Here is a 14866-nt window from a genome sequence, read left to right on the forward strand (position 1 = left end):
CAAGATGCTGGAATAGGATTTGGGGTTTTTGTTTTTCAGGTGTGTTGTTGTCAGCATCTTCTGATCCTTGACAGGTCCGCCCGGCCAGGTTTGCCTGGTGGCCGTTAACCCCCTGACCACGGGGCCAGCCCTGTGTCGCTGCCACGGCACAAAAATACCCCAAGCACCCTGATTCATGGTCTGTAATGGGAGGGAAAAAAAACAGTTTTTTTGGGAAAAAAGCTTCAATTTGGGGCTCCTGGGAAAGCCAAACCTGCCTGGCTTGGTGCAGCTGGAGAGCAGAAAACCCACCCTTTTCATGCACAAAACCAAAAATCACCAATTTTGATGTTGTGGAGAAGTGCTGAAAAAAAACGAAGTGGAGTATTTTGGAAAAGCACAAACCTCCACTTTCTATTACAGAAATAAAAAAAAAAAGCCAGACCCAATTTGGGGAAAATCTGGGGTGTAGACGGCGGCTGTTTGAGGGGCATTGCTGGGGGTTCTCTGGTGTGAATTATGTGGTGAGGGACAGTTCTCCAGAGTGGATCATCTGTTGGGGTTGTCCCAGGTGAGTGGTTAAAATGGCTTATTGCAGACCGTTATTGTCGCATGCGCACTGGCGCGGGCTCTGTCGTGCTCGTTGGTGCCACCGTGTGGCCAAAAGGGGTACTGCAGCCCGTTATTGGTGCCGCCGCTTTCGTGCTCGTTGCCACCCTGTGGTCAAAAGCGGGTACTTCAGCCTGTTATTGGCCCATGCACACTAGCGCCGCTGCTTTCGTGCTCGTTGCTGCCGCCTTGTGGCGAAAAGCAGGTACTGCAGCCCGTTATTGGCGCAGGCGCATTGACACTGCCGCTTTCGTGCTCGTTGCTGCCTCCGTGTGGTCAAAAGCGGGTACTGCAGCCCTGTTATTGGCGCATGCACACTGGCGCCGCCGGTTTCGTGCTCGCTGCTGCCGCCCTGTGGCCAAAAGCAGGTACAGCAGCCTGGTATTGGCGCAGGGGGAGTAGCGCCGCCGCTTTCGTGCTCGTTGCTGCCGCCCTGTGCTCAAAAGCGTGTACTGCAGCCTGTTATTGGCGCATGGGAAGTAGCACCGCCGCTTTCTTGCTCGCTGCTGCCGCCCTGTGGTTAAAAGTGAGTACTGCAGCCCGTTATTGGCCCATGCACACTAGCGCCGCCGCTTTCGTGCTCGTTGCTGTCGCCGTGTGGCCAAAGACGGGTACTGCAGCCCGATATTGGCGCATGCGCAGTGGCGCCGCCGTGTTCTTGCTCGTTGCTGCCTCCATGTGGTCATAAGCCGGTACTGCAGCCCGTTATTGGCGCATGCGCAGTAGCGCCGCCGCTTTCTTGCTCGTTGCTGCCGCCCTGTGGCCAAAAGCGTGTACTGCAGCCCGTTATTGGCGCATGGGGACTAGCGCCGCCGCTTTCTTGCTCGCTGCTGCCGCCCCGTGGTTAAAAGTGGGTACTGCAGCCCGTTATTGGCCCATGCGCATTGGCACCGCCGCTTTCGTGCTCGTTGCTGCCTCCGTGTGGCCAAAAGCGGGTACTGCAGCCCTGTTATTGGCGCATGCGCACTGGCGCCGCCACTTTCGTGCTCGTTGCTGCTGCCATCTAGCCAGAAGCAGGTTCAGCAGCCCGTTATTGGCGCATGTGCAGTCTCGCCGCCGCTTTAGTGCTCGTTGCTGCCGCCCTGTGGCCAGAAGCGGGTACTGCAGCCCGTTATTGGTGCATGTGCAGTCTCGCCGCCGCTTCCGTGCTCGTTGTTGCCGATAAGTGGCCAAAAGCTGGTACTGCAGCCCGCGATTGGCGCTTGTGCGAATCACGGGCTGCAGTAGCGGCTTCTGGCCAGACGGCGGCAACAACGAGCACGAAAGCGGCGGCGCTACTGCGCATGCGCGAAAAAATGGGCTGCAGTACCGTCTTTTGACCACAGGCGGAAGCAACGAGCGCGAAAGCTGCGGCGCCAGTGTGCATGCGCCAATAACGGGCTGCAGTACTCGCTTCTGGCCACGGGGCGGCAGCAACGAGCAAGAAAGCGGCGGTGTCAATGCGCCTGCGCCAATAACGGGCTGCAGTACCCGATTCCGGTAACAGGGTGGCAGCAACGAGGAAGAAAGCGGCGGGGCCAGTGCGCATGCGCCAATAACGGGCTGCAGTACCGGACTATGGCCACAGTGCGGCAGCAACGAGCAAGAAAAAGGCGGCGCTAGTGCGCATGCGCCAAAAACGGGCTGCAGTACCCACTTCGGGCCACAGGGTGGCAGAAACGAGCAAGAAAGCGGTGGCGCTAGTGCGCATGCGCCTATCACAGGGCTGCAGTACCCGATTATGGCCACAGGGTGGCAGAAACGAGCACGAAAGCGGCGGCGCTAGTGGGCATGCGCTAAAGTTGGGCTGCAGTACCCGCTTTTAACCACGTGGCGGCAGCAACGAGCACGAAAGCGGCGGCCAGTGCGCATGCGCCAATATCGGGCTGCAGTACCCGATACTGGCCACAGGGTGGCAGCAGTGAACACGAAAGTGGCGGCGCTAGTGCGCATGTGCCAATCACGGGCTGCAGTATTCGATTATGGCCACAGGGTGGCAGCAGTGAACACGAAAGCGGCGGCGCTAGTGCGCATGCGCCACTCACGGGCTGCAGTACCCCCTACTGGCCACAGGGTTGCAGCAACGAGCAAGAAAGCGGCGGCGCCAGTGCGCATGTGCCAATAACAGGGCTGCAGTACCCAGTTTCCACCACCTGGCGGAAGCAACGAGCACTAAAGCGGCGGCCAGTGCACATGCGCCAATAACAGGGCTTCAGTACCCGATTCTGGCTACAGGGTGGCAGCAACGAGCAAGAAAGCGGCGGCGCCAGTGCGCATGCGCCAATAACGGGCTGCAGTACCCGATTATGGCCACAGGGTGGCAGAAACGAGCACGAAAGCGGCGGCGCTAGTGGGCATGAGCTAAAATTGGGCTGCAGTACCCGCTTTTGACCACGTGGCGGCAGGAACGAGCACGAAAGCGGCTGCCAGTGCGCATGCGCCAATAACGGGCTGCAGTACCCGATTCTGGCCACATGGTGGCAGCAACTAGTACGAAAGCGGTGGCGCCAGTGCGCATGCGCCAAAAACGGGCTCCAGTACCCGATTCTGGCCACAGGGTGGCAGCAGTGAACACGAAGGTGGCGGCGCTAGTGCGCATGTGCCAATCACGGGCTGCAGTACCCGATTCTGGGCACAGGGTGGCGGAAACGAGCAAGAAAGCGGCGGCGCTAGTGCGCATGCGCCAATAACGGGCTGCAGTACCCGATTCTGGTAACAGGGTGGCAGCAACGAGCAAGAAAGCAGCGGCGCCAATGCGCATGCGCCAATCACAGGGCTGCAGTACCCGATTATGGCCACAGGGTGGCAGAAACGAGCACGAAAGCGGCGGCACTAGTGGGCATGCGCTAATCACGGGCTGCAGTACCCACTTCTGGCCACAGGGTGGCAGAAACGAGCAAGAAAGCGGCGGGGCCAGTGCGCATGCGCCAATAACGGGCTGCAGTACCCGATTCTGGCCACATGGTTGCAGCAACTAGTACGAAAGCGGCGGCGCCAGTGCGCATGCGCCAATCACGGGCTGCAGTACCCGATTCTGGCCACAAGGTGGCAGCAGTGAACACGAAAGCGGCGGCGCTAGTGCGCATGCGCCAATCACGGGCTGCAGTACACACTTCTGGCCACAGGGTGGCAGAAAAGAGCAAGAAAGCGGCGGCGCTACTGCGCATTCGCCAAACACAGGGCTGCAGTACCCGATTCTGGCCACAGGGTGGCAGCAACGAGCACGAAAGCGGCGGCGCTAGTGCGCATGCGCCAATCACGGGCTGCAGTACACACTTCTGGCCACAGGGTGGCAGAAACGAGCACGAAAGCGGCGGCGCTACTGCGCATGCTCCAATCACAGGCTGCAGTACCCGATTCTCGTCAGAGGGTGGCAGCAACGAGCACGAACGCGGCGGCGCTAGTGCGCATGCGCCAACAACGGGCTGCAGTACCCCCTTTCGACCACATGGCGGCAGCAACGAGCACGAAAGCGGCGGCCAGTGCGCATGCGCCAAAAACGGGCTGCAGTACCCGATTCTGGCCACAGGATGGCAGCAACGAGCAAGAAAGCGGCGGCGCCAGTGCGCATGCGCAGAAAAGGGTCTGCAGTACCCCATTCTGGCCACATGGTGGCAGCAACGAGCAAGAAACCGGCGGCGCTACTGCGCATGCGCCAATCACGGGCTGCAGTACCCGATTCTCGTCAGAGGGTGGCAGCAACGAGCACGAACGCGGCGGCGCTAGTGCGCATGCGCCAATAACGGGCTGCAGTACCCCCTTTCGACCACCTGGCGGCAGCAACGAGCATGAAAGCGGCGGCCAGTGCGCATGTGCCAAAAACGGGCTGCAGTACCCGATTCTGGCCACAGGGTGGCAGCAGTGAACACGAAAGTTGCGGCGCTAGTGCGCATGTGCCAATCACGGGCTGCAGTACCCGATTCTGGCCACAGGGTGGCAGCAGTGAACACGAAAGTTGCGGCGCTAGTGCGCATGTGCCAATCACGGGCTGCAGTACCCGATTCTGGCCACAGGGTGGCAGCAGTGAACACGAAAGCGGCGGCGCTAGTGGGCATGCGCTAAAATTGGGCTGCAGTACCCGCTTTTAACCACGTGGCGGCAGCAACGAGCACGAAAGCGGCGGCCAGTGCGCATGCGCCAATATCGGGCTGCAGTACCCACTTCGGGCCACAGGGTGGCAGAAACGAGCAAGAAAGCGGTGGCGCTAGTGCGCATGCGCCTATCACAGGGCTGCAGTACCCGATTATGGCCACAGGGTGGCAGAAACGAGCACGAAAGCGGCGGCGCTAGTGGGCATGCGCTAAAGTTGGGCTGCAGTACCCGCTTTTAACCACGTGGCGGCAGCAACGAGCACGAAAGCGGCGGCCAGTGCGCATGCGCCAAAAACGGGCTGCAGTACCCGATTCTGGTAACAGGGTGGCAGCAACGAGCACGAAAGCGGCGGCGCTAGTGCGCATGCGCCAATCACGGGCTGCAGTACCCGATTCTGGCCACAGGGTGGCAGCAACAAGCAAGAAAGCGGCGGCGCCAGTGCGCATGCGCAGAAAAGGGTCTGCAGTACCCCCTTCTGGCCACATGGTGGCAGCAACGAGCATGAAAGCGGCGGCCAGTGCGCATGTGCCAAAAACGGGCTGCAGTACCCGATTCTGGCCACAGGGTGGCAGCAGTGAACACGAAAGTTGCGGCGCTAGTGCGCATGTGCCAATCACGGGCTGCAGTACCCGATTCTGGCCACAGGGTGGCAGCAGTGAACACGAAAGCGGCGGCGCTAGTGGGCATGCGCTAAAATTGGGCTGCAGTGCCCGCTTTTAACCACGTGGCGGCAGCAACGAGCACGAAAGCGGCGGCCAGTGCGCATGCGCCAATATCGGGCTGCAGTACCCGATACTGGCCACGGGGTGGCAGCAGTGAACACGAAAGTGGCGGCGCTAGTGCGCATGTGCCAATCACGGGCTGCAGTACCCGATTCTGGCCACAGGGTGGCAGCAACGAGCAAGAAAGCGGCGGCGCCAGTGCGCATGCGCAGAAAAGGATCTGCAGTACCCCCTTCTGGCCACATGGTGGCAGCAACGAGCAAGAAAGCGGCGGCGCTACTGCGCATGCGCCAATCACGGGCTGCAGTACCCGATTCTCGTCAGAGGGTGGCAGCAACGAGCACGAAAGCGGCGGCGCTAGTGCGCATGCGCCAACAACGGTCTGCAGTACCCCCTTTCGACCACCTGGCGGCAGCAACGAGCATGAAAGCGGCGGCCAGTGCGCATGTGCCAAAAACGGGCTGCAGTACCCGATTCTGGCCACAGGGTGGCAGCAACGAGTACGAAAGCGGCGGCGCTAGTGCGCATGCGCCAATCACGGGCTGCAGCACACGGTGTTGTCCATTATCGTGCGCCTATTCTTTTAGGGGAAGGACAGCCAGGCGACTGGATTTTCAGAAGAAGAAGAGGGGCAGGAGGAAGGAAGGAGAAAGAAGCATCTGACCCGTCAAATTCTCCCGGCAGTGCCGAGAGCGAGAGCTGCAGTGAGTCCTGGGCCTTCGGGGCCCTGTCACCCGTCTTGTGCGTCCCGGTCCATTCCTGCCCCTCTCTTCCCCATTCTTTTTTTTTTTTTTTTTCTTCTCTATACCTTTTCTTTCTATTATTCTGTCCTGCTCCCCCTTACTCTCTCACTTTCTCTCTCTCATCCTGGTGTTCCCTTTTCTTTTTCTGTCTGCACTTTTGAGGATGAGTTATTTGACAACCTGGCAAACAGACTAATCAATTAATTAACTTGACAATGAAACTAATTTTTGAGTGTCCTGACAGTGAACTACCTTCCTTATAAGAATGAAAACTCTGCCCAGGTTAAGACCCTTTCCCTGAGCATGTGTAGTCATAGAAGCATTACGTAAGCCATATTCTAAATGCATGTTAATCACTAGCAATCAATATCTAATAGGTGTGTTTGGAAAAGCACTAAGATCTGATTTTTGTGTGTAAAAGAAGCATGAAAACCTGCTGTTGGTGTACGTGATTTGTGGAAAAGTCCCCCAAGCAGCCAGGCCTGAATAAATACGCTATCTCTCCTGAGCGTGTTCAGATGGGTTTATTGCCCGCCGGGCATGAATCCTGTTTTGGGATAACAGTTTTTTGGCGACCCAGATGGGATGGCTGTAACGCCCTGTCCGGAGCGACTGGCTGACTGTTGGCGGGGAGACCCACGCCCCCGCCCACCGCGCATTCGCGGCTGCTGGCCACGCCTCCGCCTGCTCGCTGCGGCTGGCCACACACACACCCGCCGCCCCCACCCCCCCACCCCCCCGCGCATGCGCGGTGGCAGTCCCGGGACTGGAGGACTGGCAGCTCATAGAGCGCAAGTTCGGGGGCCTGAGGGGCATGTCAGGCGGTTAATCCCAGTGCTGGTAGCTATAGTTACCGCTGGGAGGGGGGGGAGCGTGGGCCGGGCTGGAAGAGCCCCCGGGGCGGGCAGTGAGGCTGCGGGCAGCGGCCCCTCCCTGTCCGGGGCGGTGCTGGAGGAGGAGCCGGTGCGAGCCGAGGGAGCAGCAGAGAGAAGGGGAGCGGGGCCGCGCGGTCGTTCGCCTGGTGGCTGCTGGGGAAAGCCGCGCGGTGCGGCGGGGCCGGCGGCAGAAGCCGCTCCGGGTCGGGGCCGGGCGGCGGCGGCGGCGATTCCCGGAGCCGCGCGGGGCCGGGCTTCCGGGTACGTGGGCGACGGGCGGGCGCTGTAGTCACGTGAGCGGGGCTTCCTGTCGGCCATGTTGACTCCCCGGGGCACGGCGGGAGCTGTAGTTTTCGCGCACTCGGCTGCCCGGCAGCTGCGTCGCTGCCGGGCGCGCGCGGCACGGCACAGTCCTCGCTACTGGCGCGGCCCCGCGGCGCAGCGCGAGGGGCGGTTTTGTGGCGGGTTCGTGCGGTTTCCCACGGGCTGCCCGCGGCTCCCCCAGGACCGGTGTGCCCGTGGCCCGGCAGTGCGCATGCGCGGTGGGAGGTGGCCGGTGGGGCTCCGGTTGCGTGCCATCTGCGGCAACAATGGCCGGTGCTGCTGCCGCCTCTTTCCCTTTTCCGGCGCGGTGAGGCTGCGTAGTGAGTGAGTGAGCGAGGCTGTGTGAGTAGGGGGATCGCGTGTTGGGGGCTGTACTGTGCAGGGAACGGGGGTGACCGGGCACCGAGGGGAGACTCGGCCTGTGGGAAAAATGGAAACGTGGCCCTGGGAAAATGGCCGTGGAGAGGGGCCGGGCTGTGCTGGGCTTGGAGGGGACGTGGCCAGGCACGGCTCCCCACGGGAGTCCTTCAGCTTGGGGGGTTTGGGGTGCGGTGCTGACAGTGCTGGAGAAAGAAAACCTGAAGCGGCACTAAGGAAGTGATGCCCTGCCTGTGCGGGTGCTGCCCCGCAGAGAGGTGGGGCTGGGCCCTCTGTAATTCTCAAGTGCTCCCCAAACCTGCACGTGGGTCTCTGGGGGTGCAGGGCTGTCGGGTGGCAGCATTCCCCCCCCACACACCCCTCGGCATCGCCCGTGGGGACTGCAGAGGGGGTCAGGTAGCAGACGGGGTGAGCTGTGTTGTGGGCCAGAAATGGAGACAACGTATTGTGTACCTGGGGCTTGAGAACAGACTCGTGTGGCTGATTGAGGGGCTCAGAAACAGACGGGGTTGTGTGGCTTTGGGCTCAGAAACAGAGGTCAAGTTGTGCATTTTTGGGACTTGAGAAGAGGCTCAGCAGGCAGGTTTTTGGGCTCAGAAAGAGGCACTAAGGCGGCTGGTTTGGGGGCCAAAAGCAGAATGCAGTTTGGCTAGTTCTGCAGGCAGGTGAGAGGTGGAGGGGTGGGGTGGGGGGGGTGGTGGTGGAGGATGGTGTCCCTGCAGGGTCAGAAAGGTGGGACAGCCGCCTGTGACGGCGTGGCGGGTGCTGTAGTCACGTGACTGATGCAATAGATGTAGTGAAAGAGCAGATATTGTTTCCAATAAAGGTTGCTTTCTTCAATCAGTATTTTGCAGGTTGTAAACTTAAGGCAGGTGAGAAAACTTGTTGCTGCTCCCCTGGCTGCTTTTATGCCTTCTGGTGGTTCACCCCTCCCCTTTCCCAGGTGATTGTGGTCAGGGTGGTGGGTGGGGCCTGGGATATATGAGCCACAGCCTCTCCTCAGCAAGGTCTTTCTGCTTTTGGGCATCTCTGAGGTCAGTGCTCTGGTGTTCCTTAAGTTAGTGGCAGATATTGAGGTGTTGAAGCTCTTTAGGTAGGTGTGTTTTGATCATCCCAGAAAGAGATGTCCCTGAGGTAAGAGTTTCAGGATCAGTTAAGGTTCAGCAGTGTACATAATATGAAATACACTGGTCTGTAGAGGTCTATTTTCAGGTAAGTACTTTTGTATTGACTGGGTGGGGTGGGTAAAATGGTTTAATAGTGTACACTTACAGTTTTTCTTTTCCTTCTAGAGGCACTGCATTTTCCTGGCTTTTTCTGTCTTTAATGAAGATGGGATCTTGTTTTTTTCCCTAGTATTACTGGATACATTGGAAGTCGTTGATATTATCTGTCTAAATAGGACTAATGCTGAGGTGATGGAGCAAGGGTTAGAGTGAGCATCTTGTATGTATCTGTATATAGGGTTTTAGCATTGCTTAAGAAAGTAGCATGGATGTAAGGCACAGTGTCTTTCAGGATATGGGATGGCTCATAGTGTTTTCCCAGTTGTCCGCAGAGCAACGTATTGTTTTGCAGGTGCCGTCTAGGCAGCCTTTGGAATAGGATGAGTGTTTGAGGTGAGTCAGGATAGTAGAGAGGAGGGCCAGGTGTTTTCACAGAAACACAACTACACTGTTTGGTCTTTTGGTGTCATAGGTGTCACAAGTGATGATGGCTGTAGTGTCCAACACCCAAACTGGCATGGAGCTGGTGAGCAGAAAGTCTGATGTTTTTGAGGAGGAGCTCTTTGTGGGAGATGGTCGCGAGAGCTGACACGATGTTGGCTCCTGGTGCTGTTTTTGTGCAGCTGATGAAGAGGAACCTGGCGTCTATAGGAATATCTGGGTTAGCGGATGCGGTTGCTGTTGAAGATGGCTTCAGACCCCCAGTTAAGTTGAGAGACTGGTGTTTGGGAGAGGGCTCTGGGGCGAGCCAAGGTTGGGAATGGGAGGGAGGGGTTTTCAAGTTAACGTAGGGGAGAGGACCGTCCAGGAACAGTGCCTTTTGGGCAGGGAAAGGGAGCAGGTTAACTTTCTGCCCAAGACTGCCATGTGCCAGGCAGGGCAGTTCTAGCCTATGGCTATGTTGTTGTGTAGTTTGTGTTTCTGTTTTATGTGTCCTAGAGCTTCCTCGGGTCACGACATCCTTGTTGCTCTTTGTGCCGAAGTAGCGCAGCGTGCGCTTCAGGCACCATCCCTAGGGTCTAGAATGCCCGGAGTCATCGGCAGAATGCCGGTCGGGTGCTTCTTTTATTGCATTACAAGCCTAAAGCATGGATAGGTCTCGGAAGTTTCAGGTCGGTCTGCTTTTGTAGCATTGTTCTAGGCTGCATTAACATCTTTGATCTCGAGCGGTCCATCATTGCAAAGACCTTTTCTGGATGTTCTTCCCTGCATCTTTCTATGCTTAGGTCTTGAAGTAAGCTGTCTTGCATATGACTCATCCCAGTTGCTCCCATCTGTTTTTGTCTTGGGCCACAGTGTTTGGCTCTTCTCAGCCTGCCATGGATTCTGGCTCTTGGCCCCCTAGGTCTTCTCATCTGGCACTGTCTGTGGCCGAGGGGTCATTCTTAGAGAGCTTGTTTTAATGTGTCGGTCACAGCATTTGTCTTGTATGTGTGCAGTGTTGGTCTGTGCCTGTTTATGTCTGGGTTGGAGCTGCTCTGCCTGGGGGCACAGCAGTGATAGCCAACAAAAGAATAGCAATAAGAATCTATAGTTAATAGGGTGATAAGCCTAGATTTTGTAGGCCAAGGTGTGCAGTCTGTTTCAGAGCAAGTAGCCATATATGCAGCAGGCGTAAAACTTTTCTCTGTAGTGTTATGCAGAGATGCTGGGGATGACCAGGTTGTGTTTAATGGCAGGCTGCAATGACAATCTAGATGGCATACCTAAAGGAGACCTCTGGAATTGTTAAGCCGTCACTCGGCATCCGGGTGACTTGTTCGATGCTATTTTTTCAGATGCAGAGGGGTGACCCGTGGGACAAAGGGTGACAGAGGAGGTGAGCGGAGCACCGTGAGAAGGTAGGTCGACGTGTGGTGTCAGAGGGATGACGTGACCGGTGTCTATGTGAGTAGGCTATAAGCATGTCTTGTTTTGAAGGTGTGAAGAAAGACAGCGGCACCAGAGGCGAGTCGAATGAGGTGTGGTATGACCAGTGTGCTCAAATATCAGTTATTTTTCAGGCATCATATTGTTGGTGAAGTAAGAAGCATCCCCTGTTGTTTGTGTCTTACAGGCGGTATCCAAGTCTCCACAGGAGAACCCGTGACTGGCAGAGGTGGGGTGGGTGAGCACACAAGGTGAAGGAGTGGGAGAGGGTTATTGGTGTGGGTGGGCTGTAGTTTTGGGCAGTATCCCACCAAGTGTTACTTTGGTTTTTGCAGGTGACATTCGTAGCCTTGGAAGGGTGAAGCCGCATGCTCGACGAGCGGTCTGAGAAGGTGAGGCGGCATCGGCCGGGTCTGCGTTTAAAGCGTCCCACGACATCTAAGCAAAATGTTTCTCTTTGGTTTTGCAGGTGCTGTGCAGGCAGCCTTTGGAGTTGGATGAGCATTTGAGGTGAGGTGGGGCGGTAACAAGGAGGAGCAGGGGCGGGTGACTTGTCAGAAGTGCAACGGTGATTTTGTGTCTCTTGGTATCTTAGGTACCACAAGCAACGATGGCCGCAGTGTCTGACTCTGGAACGAGGAGGCGAGCGGCGCTTCTGAGGAGAGTGTTATGAAAGAGGTTGCCATCGGCTGGCACGACGCTGACTGGTCGCACTCTTTGTGGGTGTCCCGCAGATGATGCGGAGGAACCTGGTGGCTCAGGAACATCCCAGTTAGCCCATGTGGTTATTGTGGAAGACGACTCTGGCCCCTGGTCCTCTGAAAGCTAAGTTGAGGGTCCAGGGCTGGGAAGGGTCTGGGTGGAAGGGACAGGGTTGGGAATTGCAGGGAGGCCTTCTCATGTTAGCGTAGGGGAGAGGACTGTGCAGGAGCAGTGCCCTTTGTGCCCACAAAGGGAGCGAGTTAATTCTCAGCACCAGAATACTGTGTGCTGGGCAGGGCAGTTCCAGCCTGTGTCTGTGTTGTGTATTATGTATCTTATACCATGCAGTTCTCAGGTCTTGATGTCTGTGTAGCTCTTTATGATCAGCTGGCATCTCAATAGCCCTCCCAAGAGTCTCATGTGCATCAACTCATCGGCTTAGTGCCCGTCGAGCCTTTCTTGTCTTGCAATTGTAACTCGAAGTGTGGATTCATCAGGTGCGTGTTGCATCAAGGATGTTTTTGAGCAGTGGTCTCTAGCGTGGGCGAGCTAGATGGCACCTGCAGCTGTGTGTTTTTGAGAGTTCTTTTGGCACGTGGTAGTCTTCTGGGATTTCATCCCCATGTCTTAGGCCTTGAAGCCCGGCTTCTCCTGTATCCGTTGTTCTGGTTTCAATGGTAGCTTTGTCTCACAGGCTGCAGCGGTCGACTCTCATTTTGGGGCCGCTTCAATGCGTCTGTGCCATCATGGTGCTGTAGGGCTTCTCTGCCGGCAGCATCTTCCCTACGGTCATCGTTCTTCTCGCTTGTGGTCTTCTTGTGTCTCACAGTCGCTTCACTTGTGGTGTCTGTGTGCGGTGTAGGTCTGTGCCAGGGGTGCAGCTGTCCTGCCCAGGAGTTTAGCCGTAGTAAAGATGACGGGAGTGTAGGTTTGTAGTTGTGTAGTAATACCTGGATCTGCACAGATGCTTTTGGCAAAGATCATACAGTCCATCTCCGGGCAAGTAGCTGTAGACAGCTGCCACAGAGTTAATCTCCTTGTGTTTGGCAGGTGCCGGAGGGTGGACTTGCTGGGAGTGACAGTTTGTGCAGTAGTTGAGTGGGTTGAACATCGAATGACTCTTAGCTTGTATGTGGGGCTCAATATTTAGGGTTTTGGGTATTTTGGTAGTAGTTAGAAGGGAGACAGAAATGGAGGACAAAGCTTTGGTCTCATAAAAGTCTTGGTTAACAACGAGGTGGCTTGCCTTATGTCGTTTGGGTTGTTTAGGCGCAAAGCGAGAAGCTGCTTCCTGGAGGGTGGTGGAAGATATCAGAGCATCTGTGTGACCGGTGGCTCTGATGGGCTTACTCTGGTTTTATTTTCTAGGTGTGAATCGATGTGCGAAGTGGGATACCTGCACCCTTGGACTCTGGCAAGGTGAGTGATGACCTGTGTGCTGATGCAGCAGTTTTTTGAGGTGTCATAATATTGTTGTAGCTAAAATCATATCCTGTTTTAGTTCTTTCGGTGGTGATCAGGCCTTGGCACAGCAGATGGAAGAATCCATCTCTGAGTGGCTGAGGTAAATGAGCAGGGGAGAGGAAGCACCGTGAGCCAGCTGAGGATTCGGGCCGCATCTCACTCCATGCTTTTTCGTCTGTTTATTTTGCATGTGCCACTCTCGTTCCCAGAGGGTTGACGTTGCAGAGTCAAGGGCAGTTTCAGAAAAGGTGAGAGAGTTGTTAATCGGTCTGATCAGACCTGAATTGCTGAGGATCACGTGGCAATTCGAATGACCGTTTTCTTTGCTTTTGCATGCATTGTGAAGTCTCTGCTCAAACAGCAGGGGATTTGAGGTGAGTTGGTGGAAGAGAGGAGCAGCAGGCTCGGAGATGCCAAGTGGGCAATTGCTCCTGAGTAGGATGGTGGCAGCATTTCTCCAGTTTTGTGGCTTCCATGAGAGATGGGGGGGGGTGCAGCATACAGTTATTGGGAGCAGTGCGGCTCTTCTGAGGAGGGTGTCATTGTGGTAGAGGTTGATACAGGTCGGCGTGTCGGTGACACGTGGTGCTCTGTCTTGCAGGTGATGAACCTGGTGAATGCTGGGAAACCCCAGTTAGATAATGTGCTCCCGATGAGGATGAATTATGGACTGTGCTCTCTGCTTTGGTCCCTTGACTTACCTTTCAGTGGGTGGGGTGGGGCGAGAAGAGGGGGTATGACATCAGGGTCAGTGGGAGGGCTCTTGAGGTTTTGTTAAATTGGGGGCAGATAGTGGGCCTGGGGCCTGTGTATGGCAGTGCGTGCGTCTCTGGGCGTTCTGTTTGGTTTTGTCTGATGTGAGTGTTACGCTGTATGGCATTAAAGTGGCAAGAGCATTGCGTAGCTCTATATCTGTATTGTGTGACCTTGTCAAGCCAGTGTTCATGTGAGTGGGAGCTGAGAAGATCTCAACTGAATTGTGAGGTAGCACGAGGGAAGCCTCTACATCAGCAATAGCTTTCATATTTTTCTTGCAGGCACCTTGTGGCAAGAAACTAGAAATGGTGAGTGATACTGGCAAAGCAGCTCTGAGATGAGTTGGTAGAGTTGTGTAGTATGCCTAGTGTGCCTTAGTTATGTGATGTGTCAATGTTTGTCTTGACCCTCACTGTTGAGGACCGTCTGGCATACTCACATCCTACTCTGCGTGCAGTCACCATCCATTGCATTTTGCAGCCTTGAGTTATTGGCACAGTGCCCATTCTGTCTTGGTAGTCAGTGTGATATAGAAGCTCAATGTTACTGATCCAGTTTAACATTGTAGATGTATTTGGTTGGTCTTTCATGTAACTTAGTCTCTGGCTAAACCACCAGGTCTCATCTCTGTGACTCTTTCTTGTGAGGTCTTCCAAGGGAGTCTTCCCTGTGTCTTTGTAGTCTTTAGTCTTTCACAGCATTTTGTCTCAACTGCTCACTGGGGGGTTATCGCTCATATATCATTCAGTGTTCTGGCATTCTCACACGGCAGGCCACACGGGGGTGTCTGTGTCACGTCACCTCGGCATCGTTGCGTGTACTGTCAGGCTGTGTCTTTTGGACTGGCATTAAGTCTACCCTGTGTGGTACTGTTGCATCCTTAGGCCATGTTTGTGAGCATGTAGATGTGTGTGTTTGAGGTGGTGCTGATTTGTGTGTTTGTAGCCATTCTCGATGGGGTGGAAAGGTCCCAGAAGGGGATGATAATGTGCTGGTGAATGTGGCCTGTTGGGGTGGAGGTGATGTAGGTTGGTTTTGGAGATGGCCAGTAGTTATCAGTAAGCAGGCTCTAGAGTTCCTTCTTTTGTCTGTTGCAGGTACAATAGGGCCACTGGGATTCCAGAAGCAAATCCTTCCATGAAGTTTGC

Source organism: Strix uralensis, chromosome 2, assembly GCF_047716275.1.
Source record: "Strix uralensis isolate ZFMK-TIS-50842 chromosome 2, bStrUra1, whole genome shotgun sequence".
NCBI lineage: Eukaryota > Metazoa > Chordata > Aves > Strigiformes > Strigidae > Strix > Strix uralensis.